At 33.8% G+C, this 14166-nt stretch overlaps 1 long non-coding RNA gene across 2 annotated transcripts in view; it reads right to left on the reverse strand.

The window, feature by feature from the left end:
* The window catches only part of LOC121488667, a 79783-nt gene that overhangs the window by 28835 nt on the left and 36782 nt on the right, over nucleotides 1-14166 (reverse strand). Inside the window, exon 4 of one of the 2 annotated variants that reach the window (XR_005987202.1) lies at nucleotides 9954-10050. The exons of the other annotated variant lie outside the window; for it this stretch is intronic. This is a non-coding gene — a long non-coding RNA (uncharacterized LOC121488667). The remainder of the gene's footprint in view (nucleotides 1-9953; nucleotides 10051-14166) is intronic. 2 annotated transcript variants of the gene reach the window in all.

Raw genomic sequence — 14166 nt, forward strand, 5'->3', positions numbered from 1 at the left:
TCATGTCTTTCAGATTTTTGAACATAATAAATACAATAGACCTCCAGACCAGCTGCTTCTGTTCCTAAAATAACTCTTAAACATATCTCTCCCCTTTTTTGTATCTTATCTCCAATAACTCAACAATTTCCTATTCACATCTAGTCCTTACATGAAATAAGTCATTTCCATTAATTCATAGTCTTAAATCTATTTATATACAATATTCCTTTGTTGTATCTGGGGTGTAATATTCACTGGTTTTAATCAGTCTCTTGCTTTCAGTTTTTGTTGTTGTTGTTGTTGTTGTTTCGTTGTTTTTTTTTTGTTGTTGTTGTTTGTTTTGCTTTCAGTTTTTAAGGGTACAATACATTATTGGTACAATGGTATATAGATTCCTAGAGTTTACTCAGATTGCTTAACTGAATCTTTAGAACCTCGGATCTGTAATATCCCATTTCCCTGCGGCCCACAGCCCCTGACAACCAGCATTCTATGTTTGATTCTATGAATGTGACTATTTTAGATAATTCCTGTAAGCGGAATTTGCCATATTTGTCTTACTGTGAGTGGTTATTTCACTCAACATAATGTCTATAAAATTTATTTTTGTTGCCATATATTGCAGAATTTCTTTCCCCTTTTTAAAGTTTAATTGTATTCTCTGTGTGTGTGTGTATCTATAGGTAGAAATAGGTAGACTGATGATAGGCAGTTAGATCAATCGATCGATCGATCGAACGATGATAGATAGATGATAGATCATATTTTCTTTATGCATCTGTCATCTTAGCTATTATGAATAGTGCTGCAATGAATATGGGAGTGCTAAAATATCTGAGATCCTGATTTCAATTCTGTTGGATAAACAGAAGGATTTCTGGATCATACATTTGTTCTATTTTTTGAAGAATCTCCATAATGTTTCTATAGCAGCTGTACCATTTTACATCCCCATTAAAAGTGTGTAAGGATTCCAATTTAGTAAACATGGATTCCAGTTATTCTAGTAAATGCTTGGTGTTTTTTTCTGTCAGCCATCCTGACAGATATTAGATGAAATCTCGTTATGATTTTGATTTGCATTTCCTTGATTAGTGAAGAGCATTTTTCCATATACCTGATGGCTATTTGTATGTCTTATAAAGAGAAATGTTTATTCAAGTCCTTATTCAACTTTTAATGGGATACCAGATTTATTGCTACCAAGGTCTCAGAGTTCCTAATATATTTTGGAGATTAACCATTTGTCAGATATGTGGCTCACCAATACTCTGTCCCTTCCATTGTTACTTTTCACACTATTGATTGTTTCCTTTGCTATGCAGAAGTTTTTATTTTGATATAGTCCTACTTACTTATTTTTGGTTTTGTCCCCTAGGCTTTTGATGTTGTATCCAAGAACATCTCTCATTGCTAAGATCAGCTTCTCTTACATGCATGGATTTATTTCTAGGCTCTCTATCCTGTTTCAATGGTCTATATGTTTTTCTCTATGCCAATGCCATACTGTTTTGATTACTGTAGATTTATAATACAGTTTGAATTCAGGAAGTGTGGTGCCTCCAGCTCTGGTTTTGTTTTGTTTTAAGATTTTATTTATTTATTCATGAGACACACACAGAGAAAGGCAGAGACATAGGCAGAGGGAGAAGCAGGCTCCCAGTGGGGAGCCTGATGTGGGACTCCATCCCAGGATACCAGGATCATGACCTGAGCCAAAGGGAGACACTCAACTACTGAGCCATCCAGGTGCCCCTCTTGAGATTGTTTTAACTATTCATGGTCTCTTGTGGTTCCATATGAATTGTGAACTATTCTTTTCTATTCCTGGAGAAAATGCTGTAGGGATTTTGATAGGGATTGCATAGAATTTGTAGATTACTCTTAACAATATTAAGCTTCTCAATCCATAAACTTCTATGTCTTTACATTTATTTGTGTCTTCTTTAATTCTTTTCATCAACATTTTGTAATTTTCAAAACATAGTTTGGTACTTCTCTTTCCCATAGTTAATTAAGTTAATTACTCGTATTTTATTCTTTTGGGTCCTATTCTAAATGGGTTTATTTTCTAGAGTTCCTTTTCAAATAGTTTGTTGTTAGTGTACAAAATACAACTGGTATTTGTATGTTGATTTTGTATCCTGTAGCTTTCATTCAGATATTAGTTCTAACAGTTTTTCTATGGAGTTTTTAGGGTTTTCTATATATAAAATTATGACAGCTACAGATAGGGACATTTGACTTCTTTCAGTATTATTTCTTTCTTATAATAATGAAATGTCACTAGTTTAGTTAATTTGTTTCCTTTGAATTTCTCTTGCCAAGGCCAGGATATGTTTTCTGTTTTTCATGTTTGATATATACATTTTTAGTTCTGGTCTTGGCATACTCCTCTCAGCTGCACATCTTTCTTCTTAGTTTTCTATCTTATTTATCAACATCTTTCAATTATTTCATAATGTTATACCTAATGTGTTATATTCATGCAATCTCTTTTACATGTCTCTTTTTGCTAGGAACGCTATTTTGAGTTATTTTTTCATATAAGACTAAATTCTTTCTCATGGAAATTCATCTGTGCCCACAAATTCAGCTATCAGTTTATATGATGACACCTTCCTAGATTACCTATCCTAGATGAGTCTCTCTCCTAAATTAGAGTAGTATACTTAATGGCCTAATAGACACTTCCCCCTAATAATCTAAGATCCATAACTGAAAATATAATGCATCCTCTCTTACTAAATTGCACTACTTTAAAGATTTGTTCCACCATCTTGCAAGAAGGATAAGCTTCTAATTCTAGACTGTATTGACATGACAAAAATGCTCGATTAATATTTCTTAAAAGTTAAACATTCCCAATTCCTACACCTATTGCTTGTATATCCTCTTATTCCAATAGCTTAGATACATTGGAGAACTGTAATTCTAAAGCCATCAAACCAATGTCTCAGGAGTAAGTTGATTGGATTCAAATCCTGTGTCCACTGTCTAATAACTCTGTGGTATGAGAAATGTGACCTAAATGCCTCTGCTTTCCTCTGCTCATCTAAGATTTGAGGATAATAATAATAGCACTCATTCAGGTGGACTAAATGAGATAATACTGATAAAGCACTTAAAGCAGCTCCTAGCATAAAATTACTCTTACTGAATAGTATATATTATTATTATTTCTTAAATTAAAATTGTCCTTACCTGTCCAATGATAATGTATAGACCAATTCTAACTTTTACCTAAAAAGATTTTTTTTAAGATTTTATTTATTTATTCATGAGAGAGAGGCAGAGACACAGGCAGAGGGAGAAGCAAGCTCCATGCAGGGAGCCGGATGTGGGACTTGATCCCGGAACTCCACGATCACCCCCTGGGCCAAAGGTGGCACTAAACCGCTGAGCCACCTGGGCTGCCCGTAAAAAGATTTTTATTTTTTATATTCGTGCACCCTCCAACTCACTGTGGAGGGTAGAGGAAGATTTTGCAATATGCAAATGTATCATTCTGATGCTAAATAGTTTTCATTGACTTCTTAATTCTGTCTAGATAATGGTTCCTCTCCTTGACATTGTTCAAAATGCCTTTGGAATCTTTCCTTACCTGTTTCTCCAGCCAGATCTCTATAAATCAATCACAGATTCAAGTGGATAAAAATAATATGGGTAGGTTAATACATTATAATCAAATACTAAGGGAATTTTTAAAATTTGACATCAGAAAAATGTTTGGAGCAAATATTTTTGATAATACTTTATTCCATAATTAAATGTTATTTTCACATTTTATCCTTCCCTTCCATAAATTTTACTAACTCATATTTTCTGGAGAGTTACCTATTTATTAAAAATATACTAGCCTAATTTAATAGATAAATATCATATTAATATTTCTTCAGAGCATAAAACAAATGACTTTTTTCACTAAGTTAATAAATTCCCAATAACAAAAATACTAAATATAATGTGGGAAGACTCAAACCAATATTAAAGATTTAGAGTTTTTAAAATCCCTAAATAAAACATGTGAAAAGCAAAATCCAATAGTATCTTAAAATAGTATAGCATTATCTGCCTCTGAGACACAGGGTAAAGTTCAGGGCTTGGGAAATAACTAGAAAGATACAAATATATGAAACCTTGAGATTGCATAAGATCACCGAAAACAAAACAATGAAGGGTAGAGTAGAAACATTTAGTGTTATAATAATTAGAATTCTAGTTAAAAAAGGAAAATGGAAAGAAAAGACTAATAATGGAAAGCCAATGTAGTTAAAGTGCAATTAAGTAAAGTGGGGTATAGTGGAAATTTAACTTGCCCTAGAATGCAGCTATGATGCTATGATGAGCACATAAAAAGTCATCTGGGTTCTGAAGGATTTGACCTTCGGTATTATTCAAAAGATCATAAAGGCCATTTTGGGGGATTAAAGGCTGATTGGTGAGGTCTTATGTTCAGACAAATATTGCAAAAAAACAGCTGAAACCTAGACTTTGTCAGTAGAGAAATAAGACATATAAGATATCTGCAACCTTTCCTATTTAAAGAAGATTAATACTATTAAGAAGTATGTTATATATTTTTTCTCCAAATATTACATTGTCCGATATAGGTATATTAGACAATATTAATAATGGTATTCATTATATTAGTAGATGAAGGTAAGAGAGAGAAAAACAGATCATCCATACAGACACCAAAGAGTCTTCGATGGTATTTGGTATCTATTATCTGATTCATAAGTCATTGTGGTAAACTGTTCTAGGAAACCTCTATAATGTATGAGTTGTCCGCAGATTAATATCTAAATTTAATATATGCTAATTAAAACTTCCAATATATTTCTGTAACTAGTCCAAGTGATATTTGAATTCATGTGAGAAAAAATTTCCATCACAATTGTCAAGAAAATTATAGAAGTGAACAGCAATGAGAAGGGATTTGTATTATCTGTATATAAAGGATATTAAACTACATTAGATGGTGAAGAATACATAAGTGGATTTTTAAACAGAATGGTAAGCTTCTTAAAAGACTGTATGTGAGAATATGTGTACATAACCTTGTTTATATGTGTTTATTTGTACACAAAATGATGGTTTTTCAAGACTGTAAAAAGGAAGAATATTAACCAAATGATATATGGACATTTGGCTTGTTGTTTTGTATAAAATTAAGTAAAAATGTATCCCTCAGAAACAAATATTTTAAATGTAAAAGAACAACATTATAGTCTCTGACGTTGGCCATAGCAACTTTTTTCTAGATAGGTTCCCTAAGGCAAGGAAAACAAAAGCAAAAATAGACTATAGGGGCCATATCAAAATATAAAGCTCTGCACAGCAAAGGAAACAACCGAGAAAACGAAGGGGCAACCTATGGAATGAAAGACGATATTTGCAAATGATATATTTGATAAAGGGTTAATATCCAAAATATATAAAGAGCTTATAAAACTCAGCATCCAAAAAAACAAAATTAAAAAATGGGCAGAAGACATAAACAGACATTCCTCTCAAGAAGATATAAGATGGTCAAGAGACAAGTGAAAAGATGCTCATCATCACTCATCAGTGAAATCCAAATCAAAAGTACAATGAACTATCACTTTGTACCTGCTAGAATGACTAAAATAAAAAACAAAACAAAACAAAACAAAACAAAACAAAACAAAAAAAAAAACACAAGAAACAATAGGTCCTGGCAAGAATACAGAGAAAAAGGAACCCTCTTGCACTGGGAGGGAATGCTGGTAGGAATGCAAACTGGTGCAGCCACTCTGGAAGACAGTATGGAGGTTCCTCAAAAAGTTAAAAATAGAACAAACATAATGATCCAGCAATCACACTACTGGGTATTTACTCCTAAAATAAAAAAACAACATAAATTCAAAGGAATACATGCACCCCTACGTTTATAGCAGCATTATTTACAATAGCCAAGGTATAGAAGCAGCTCAAGAGTCCATTTGCTGATGCATGGATAAAGAAGATACATATATTGGAATATCATCAGCATAACAAAGAATGAAATCTTGCCATTTTTAATGACATGGATGGAGCTAGGGGGATAATGCTAAGTGAATTAAGTCAGAGAAAAACAAACACCATATGATTTCATTCATATATGGAATTTAGGAAGCAAAACAAATGAGCAAAGGGGAAAAATAAAAGAGAAGTAAACCAAGAAGTTGAGCAAACTGACAGTTACTAGAGGGAAGGTGGTTGGGGGGATGGATGAAATAGGTGATGAGGATTAAGGAGTGTACTTGCCGTAATGAGTATCAAGTGATTAAAATAAAGGCTTAAAAAATAAAAAAAGAACAACACTATAATCAGAAAATTAGCCTAAAATATAGTGTGCATTTATCTAATGGAGAGATTTCTTACATGTCTAAAAGAAAATTTTGCAACATTTAGTCATGTTAATATTTCAATGTGCATATTAAAAAACAGTTAACAGTATACTTAGAGACAGAACGTGAAAGCAAGCATAAATTGAACATTTACTTCACATATTTATATCTTCTTTAATACACCTAATAGTAGAAAGAATTAGAAATCCAAAAGAAAAAGAGAAAGAAACTGATAAATTTGGGCAAAAAATGGTACAGGCAATTTACAAAATAAATGTACAGATGCCAAGAGATATTTCCTATCCAATTTACAAAAATGAAAACAGTCATAAGTTCCAATAATAGCAAGTGCAAGGAGTATTCAGCAATTCCCTCTATGCTGCTGCTGTTAGTGCAGAATGGGGTAATATTTCAAGATTCCTTGAAATAAACTTGCCAGTTTACATTAAGGACAATTTTTTAAAAAGATTTGGTTCCCATTTATTCTACATACAGGAATTTTTCCTTTTATGGTAGCCATAAATATACAAACATAATTACTACAAAGTTATTTAGATAGGACAACTATTAGAAAGAATTTAAGCTTTGGCAATAGTAAAGTGCTTTAAAAATAGGCTTATCTGTAGGATAAATTGGTAGACGTAAAATGCAGAGGATATTTAATCATGAACTTGAAAAAAGCCTCTAATATTGGTAAATTCGGCAAGGTCTAATTTACATTCATTTTCATGTGTTTATATATGTGTGCATGCACATGCCAGAGATAAATCTTCTAATTAACACTTTGTATTTTGATTAAAGACTGACTTTAATTTCTTTTTTTTTCTGACTTTAATTTCTTCAGTGAGATTTTCTGACCTACTTGAATTTCTATAATAAATATATGCTGATTTTATAAAAAAAAACATTAAAAGATCATTCGATCATACTTAAAAGTATTCGATCATACTTTTCTTCTCTCAGCATGCAAATCTTTTCTTTTACTGTTTTTTTCCTTTTCATACCTCTAAATAATATTTATTTATTTCCATATGTATTCATGCCTATTTGTGTGTATGTGTGGTATGTGTGTATGTGTATGCATGTGTGTGTATCAAGGAAGCTGGACCTGAAGGGCGAAACTGCCCTTGTAATAGATTTCCAACTTCCATGTTTTGTAGAAATCATTCTAGAATCTGCAAGCTACCAAGGAGGTCCTTATAAATAGCTATCCTCTAAGATCTTGATCAGTCTTTTTGCAATTACTATATTGTTAAAGGTATCAAACCTTAGAGTTATGTTTTTTTTTTTCTTTTAAATGGAATTGGAAATCATAGAAAATTGGGCCTCTGCTGTTTCTAGAAGGTGAAAGCCAGACCTGTTCCTATATTTCCTATATTCATGACTGCCTTCTTGTATTGCCAAGTTCCTGGAAAAAGAACACATCACTATGAATCCCATTTCTATATTTGCATGTGATCAATTTGAAAAGTATTATAAGAGTTCGTTGCATACAACTTTCTCTCAAGGAAGTTGGAATTTATAAAATTAGATGTATTTTTCAAGGGTCAACTCAGGGTTTTTCCAGGGAAAACCTCTGGAAATTGGTTCTTTGCTTATCTTGAATTAGGTATATAAGAGATAAGATGGGTGTACTAGCAAATAGATTCGAGAAACAGGACTTGAACACTCTCTAAAACCAATCTTAATAAAAGAAAAGAGAAACAAATGGAAAGAAAACAAAAAATATCAGAACAAAAAATAACTATTTTGGATATAAGCTGGAAATAAAATTTCTCTCATTCTAAGTTTTATTGGATAAAGTCAATTCATTTAGCCACTGAAAAAAGCAAAATTAAAAACAAAGAAGAAAAATAACTAATAGAAAGTATTATTAATCTAAAAATAAAAAATGTTCTCAGACTTTATAAAAAATAAATTTTGAGGAATATGATGTGTAAAGTAGATGGTATTAGTTAGTACTTTCTCTATATTATATTGTTTATTTGAACATTTTCAATTCTCCCTCATTAGCATGCAAATTCTATGAGGCAGTGAACTTGTCAGTCTCTTAGTGATTAGCAAATGTATACTAATGGCATAATTTACATATCTATATTCTAACTTGCTTTATTCTCAGTGCAAATTATTTTCTAAGTTTTATTCTCAGAGATTTAAAAAAAAATCTCCTTTTTGTGAGACTACCTCATCCTAACCTCCAAGTGCTTACAAAAAAATGTATTTTTTTCCTTTATGAACTCTTTGTTCACAGAAATAAAAATGGTCAGGTCAAAGTGAAAAGTTTTAAAGTATGATCTTAAGTGATTTATTCAAAACACTTTGAATATTCTAATTGATCATAACAATCTATTGTCTAACTAATATGCAAACTCTGCTTATCTGCAGATTGTTTTACTCTGTGACAGAGGTTCTCCAACACTTTTTTAACAGTTTTTTAATTTAAATTCAATTTGCCAACATATAGTATAACACCCAGTGCTCATCCCATCAAGTACCCCAAACTTCTTTTTCTGTTTATTTCCAATGTACCCCCAGGAAAAATGTGCAGTGGATGGAAGTCAACCTAGGACAAGATGCATCCAGGCGTGGCTGCACAACTTTTGTTATTTTCATGTGAATTTAAAAGTTTAGGGATCACTGATAAATGATATTCTACTATCATTATTAGTAAGCAAAATGAAGTATATCAGGCATGAGTTGTTTTTAGGTATCCCAAGCAGCAACCTTCTGGTCACTTTTTAAGAATTTTGTCCTACAAATCTTCTCTTTGATTAGTAGGGCCTTGGGTTTCTGGCATAGGTTCTGACATTATAAACAAATCCAAGGTGCTGACCTGGCTCTCAAATATGGAAGCAAAATGAACTTCAAAATATGGTTGGGGGACAACAATCCAGGCAAATACACACATGTGCACACACGTACACACACGTACACACACGTACATGGAGTCTGAAGAAGGAGAAAGTGCTAAAGTAGCAGGAGGAAAATGCTGATAAAACTAGAGAGGATTTGATTTCTGGGTATGATACTAGGCTGGGCCAGCTATTGAAGATCCTGGTTAGTGGCATATTCTTCCACCTGTCCTCCAGGAACATATTCAGGAGGATAAGGAGAACAAAACTTCTAGAGCTAGCTGGGAGACAATAAAAACATCAGCTCTAAGTTGTATGTACATGTAACCAGAAGCCACTGAGAAATGAAGAAGGAAGAGGTAGAAATGCAGCCATGAAGAAGCAGATGAGAGGAGCACCTGACAAGGGCAGAGGAATAGTCATGACTATATCATTAATGTTACCTTCTTTAAAGCAAGAATTGCAGAAGCGAGACATGAGACAAGGGCAACTATTTGTTAGGTACTTTGTGTATACATGTCTTATCCATCACATTTTATTCTCACAACTACCTCATAAGTAGATGCTACTAGTAATCCATTTGAAGAAGAGGAAAGTGAGTGACCCAGAGGCTAGTTAGTAGTTTCTGGATCATGGTTAGTAAATGATAGAGTTGGTATGTAATCACAATCTGACTTCAGAATTAAGTCCTCAATGCATTATACTGAGTAATATGCTATCACTGAGCCAACCACCAAATGTGCATTTATATGAACCTACTTACCTCCTTAAGGTTCAATCTAGTTACTTAAGTTAATTCCATTGTTGTGATCAATTCTCTATACTAATCACGACCTTCTTGTATGACTCCATAGATGTACCTAAAATAAAAACAGGTAGAATGAATTATGTTTCTAATAAATGCAAAGGCATTTACCAGTCAACACATGATTAGTGTCAACTGTTCTTAATGCTTCTGACAACTAGCAAATTGCTTGGTTACAAGCAAATAGATGCTTCAACGGAGACCTGTGACAAAGGATAAATGACAAAAATCTAGGATTGAATCCTGCCCAATCTCTCAACCACCGTTAAATCAGCCCTAAATTAGTGAATTGAAGTTTTACCAAAAGAAAACAGACGACCTATGCTCTTTGTGTCATTCTATCAATTCAACAATGGACACCAACCTGTGAATTCTCTTTACTTTCATCTACTTCTTCTAGGTTTCCTAGAATAATATGCCTAATAATAAAAAGACAAAAAACAGAACTCAATTTGATTAGTGCACTAAATTTCTATTCATTGCACTAAACGTCATCATTCTTGTTCTACCACTAGGATATTTCAATGTCTCTATTCCTCACTACGGTTTAAGTTCCACAGCAGAAGACTACTACAGATAGTTCTGTTTTTTTTTTATTGTTTTCTTTTTTATGTCCAGCATAACATATAACACATAGTAGTTGATCAGTAAATACTTGTTGAAAGAAGATGTGAGTCATAGGAATATAAATATTTGCTAAATAGATGCATAAATATTTACAAAGAAAAGTGTTCTACTATAAATCAGAAAGATTACCAACATTTAAAAAAAAATACCAATCATGAATTTACATAAAATATGAATAACCAAAATAAGGCCTCATCATTATCAGTGTTTCTGGCCATGCTTCCACTTTACTACTTTCTTATTAGAGATGGTCTTTTTTCTTTGTCCTCAAGCCTTGAGTAGAATTGTTTCCACTTGCTCTTCTACCTGACACTTTAAGAACTTATTTAGAATGTTTTCCTTTGTCTTTGAGCCTAATCACAATCCCATGAATGTGTATAGCAATAACATGCAATTAAAAACAAAAATGCATAAAAGTAATCATCTTAGTGTTGTACAACACAAAGGATCGATGCAGAATTTCTGATTTGTTTGCTTTAAAGTGAAATAAGATAATGTGTAGGGATTCTCTACATAAGCTAGCATATAAATGGATATGTGTAAAATTGAGCATTTCAAGAAGGTTGCATAGAGGAGCCTTCATTCACCATCTCCTGCAGGCACATCAAATATATAGCTACATATGAAACAATTCGCTCCACAACAAAAGACTAAACGGTCACATCAAGACAGGTAGGAGAGAGAGACACAGTCTCATCAAAACTCCTCCCCCAGCACTGCAACCAACAATCTGGAGGGATCTCAGAAATATAGAGCTTCTACCTGAGTGAGAAGCTTGGGTCCCACATCAGGTGCCTCAAGCCTTGGAACTTGCACCAAAGAGGTGAGCCCCTGAAGCTCCAATTCTGAAAATCAACAGGGCTTATGTCCAGGAGACCCAAAGAAGTGTAGGAAACTGAGATTCCATTCCTAAAGGGCTTGGGCATAGATTCTTCATTCATTTCAGAACCCAGCAAAAAAACCAGTAGTTTGAAAAGTACCTAGATCATATGTGAAAGGGATTTGTTAGCTAACCTTAAGGCATCTGCCAAAGGGACAGTGGCCTGTTGGAACTCTCCTCAAGGCTGGATGTCCTGGACCCCCCCTTTTTTTTTTAATTTTAAATTATTTATTTATTTATTTATTATTTTATTTATGTTTTCTACACTCTCTCTTTACCTTGCAAGGATGGGCAGGTACATGCTGTCATAATATGCTCCCCTGTTCACTAGAGCCATTCCATTAAAATGAGCATGCTCTGCACCCTCCCACTCCCCTGCTGAAACCTATGGGCATATCTTGGCCTTATGCTCTCCTGTTGCCTTGCCAACACTGGCTGGTATGCAGTTTACACAGGGCTAACTCTTGAGCACCTGGCTCCAGCAGTCAGTGAGGCTTCCATTCTGGACCCGATGGAATTGAAACAATCAGAGAGACAGAACTTAGTAGGCTCCAGACCACAGGGTACTGCACAAACCGTGTTGAAACATAAATCCAGTCTGCCTATGAAAAAGGCCCATTTATTTATCTGGACCTTTAGTTTGAAGGGCAAGTTTTGCTACATATCTAGAGGCTATGGAGGTACTCCCAGGTAATGTAGGCCATCTTTGTGCTCTCTCTTGACCTTGCTACAACTTCCTGGTACCTCCAGAAAGGAGCTTATACACTTTTCTAGAGACCTCATTTTATAACTATTGCCAAGGGGACACTTCCATATCACCAGGTCTGGAGGTCAGCAGAGTTCACAATTGTGGTCCCACAGAATTATATATATTTGAACACTTTAAAGGCTGCTACCCACAGGTCTGGTTTCCAATCAGCCTCAATCTAGGTGCTGCTTGAAATCTCTCCCTTCAGAATACTGGCTGGTCTTGGCACACACCACCAAGTGGGACCTATCAAGAATAAATCAGATTGGTTAGACAATCATAAAGTTTCAAGGGACAACCAAAAGGTAGGACAAGGTTGAAGTTTCATTTCCTACAAAATATCACTCATTCAGGACTGGGAAAAGTAGGTGTTTTGCCTGATACATTGAAATAAACACAGACACTTAGGCAAAATGGGGAAACAGAGGATATATTCTGAGTGAAAGACAAGATAGAACCTCAGAAAAAAAGATACCTTAAAAAAATGATGAGTAATTTATCTGTTAAACAGTTCAAAGTAAAGGTCATAAAGATGTTCACCAAACTCAGGAGAAGAATGAGTGAACACAGTGAGAACTTCAACAAAGAGATAGAAAATATAAGAAAGTATCAACAGAAATCAGAGTTGCACAATATAATAACTGAACTGAAAATACACTAGACAGTTTCATCGGCAGAATTGATGAAGCAGGAAAATAGATCAGCAAGCTGGGAGACAAAGTAAGGAAACTCACCTAGACAGAGCAGGAAAAAGAAAAAAAAAATGATTTCAAAAAGTGAAGACAACTTAAAGAACCTATGGGTCTTAAGTGGTTAACATTTGCAGAATAGGGGTCCCCAAAGAAGAAGGAGAAAAGGTAAGAAAAGTTATCTGAAAAAATAATAGCTGAAAACTTCCCTTATCTGGGAGATAGTTCCAAATAAGATGATCTCAAAGATAATCCACACCAAGATATATTATAATTAAAATGTCAAAAATAAAGAAAGAATCTTAAAACCAGTAAGAGAAAAACAGCTTGTTACATATAAGGGTACCTTCCAAAGACGATCACCAGATTTTTAAGCAGAAATATTGCAGGTGAGAAGAAAGTGGCATGATGTATTCAAAGTACTAAAGGAAGAAAAAAAAAGCCTTCCAACCAATATACTCTCTCTGGCAAAGTTATTATTATTATTATTGAAGAATTGAAGGAGAGATAAGAGTTTTTCAGACAAGCAAAAAGTAAAGGAGTTCGTCATCTCTAACCAGGTCTTTTTTTTTTTTTTTTTTAATTTTTATTTTATTATTTATGATAGTCACAGAGAGAGAGAGAGGCAGAGACATAGGCGGAGGGAGAAGCAGGCTCCATGCACCGGGAGCCCGACGTGGGATTCGATCCAGGGTCTCCAGGATCGCGCCCTGGGCCAAAGGCAGGCGCCAAACCACTGCGCCACCCAGGGATCCCTCTAACCAGGTCTTATACAAAATGTTAAAGGAACTTCTTTAAGCAGGAAAGGAAGGCCACTAATTAGTAACAAGAAAACATATAAAAGTAAAAATCTCACTAGAAAAAGGTAAATATATAGTAAATATAGTGGATTAATCACTGTTAAAGCTAATATAAAAGTTAAAAGATAAAATAATTTAAAAATAATTGTAACCATAGTAATTGCATAAGGAACACCCAAAATAAAAATATGAAAAATATAAAATGTGGGAAGGGTAAAAATATGGAAGTTTAGAATATACTGAAACTTAATTTGCCATCAACTTAAAAAAGACCATTATATGTGAGCCTCTTGGAAATCACAAACCAAAAACCTACAGTAGAATCAAAATATAATGAGAAAGGAATCTAAGCATAAAACTAAAGAAAATTCTCAGACCAAAAGAAAGAAAGAGAAGAAGAAAGGAATGTAAATGAACTACAAAACAG

This window comes from Vulpes lagopus, chromosome 4 (genome assembly GCF_018345385.1).
Source record: "Vulpes lagopus strain Blue_001 chromosome 4, ASM1834538v1, whole genome shotgun sequence".
In the NCBI taxonomy this organism is placed as follows: Eukaryota; Metazoa; Chordata; class Mammalia; order Carnivora; family Canidae; genus Vulpes; species Vulpes lagopus.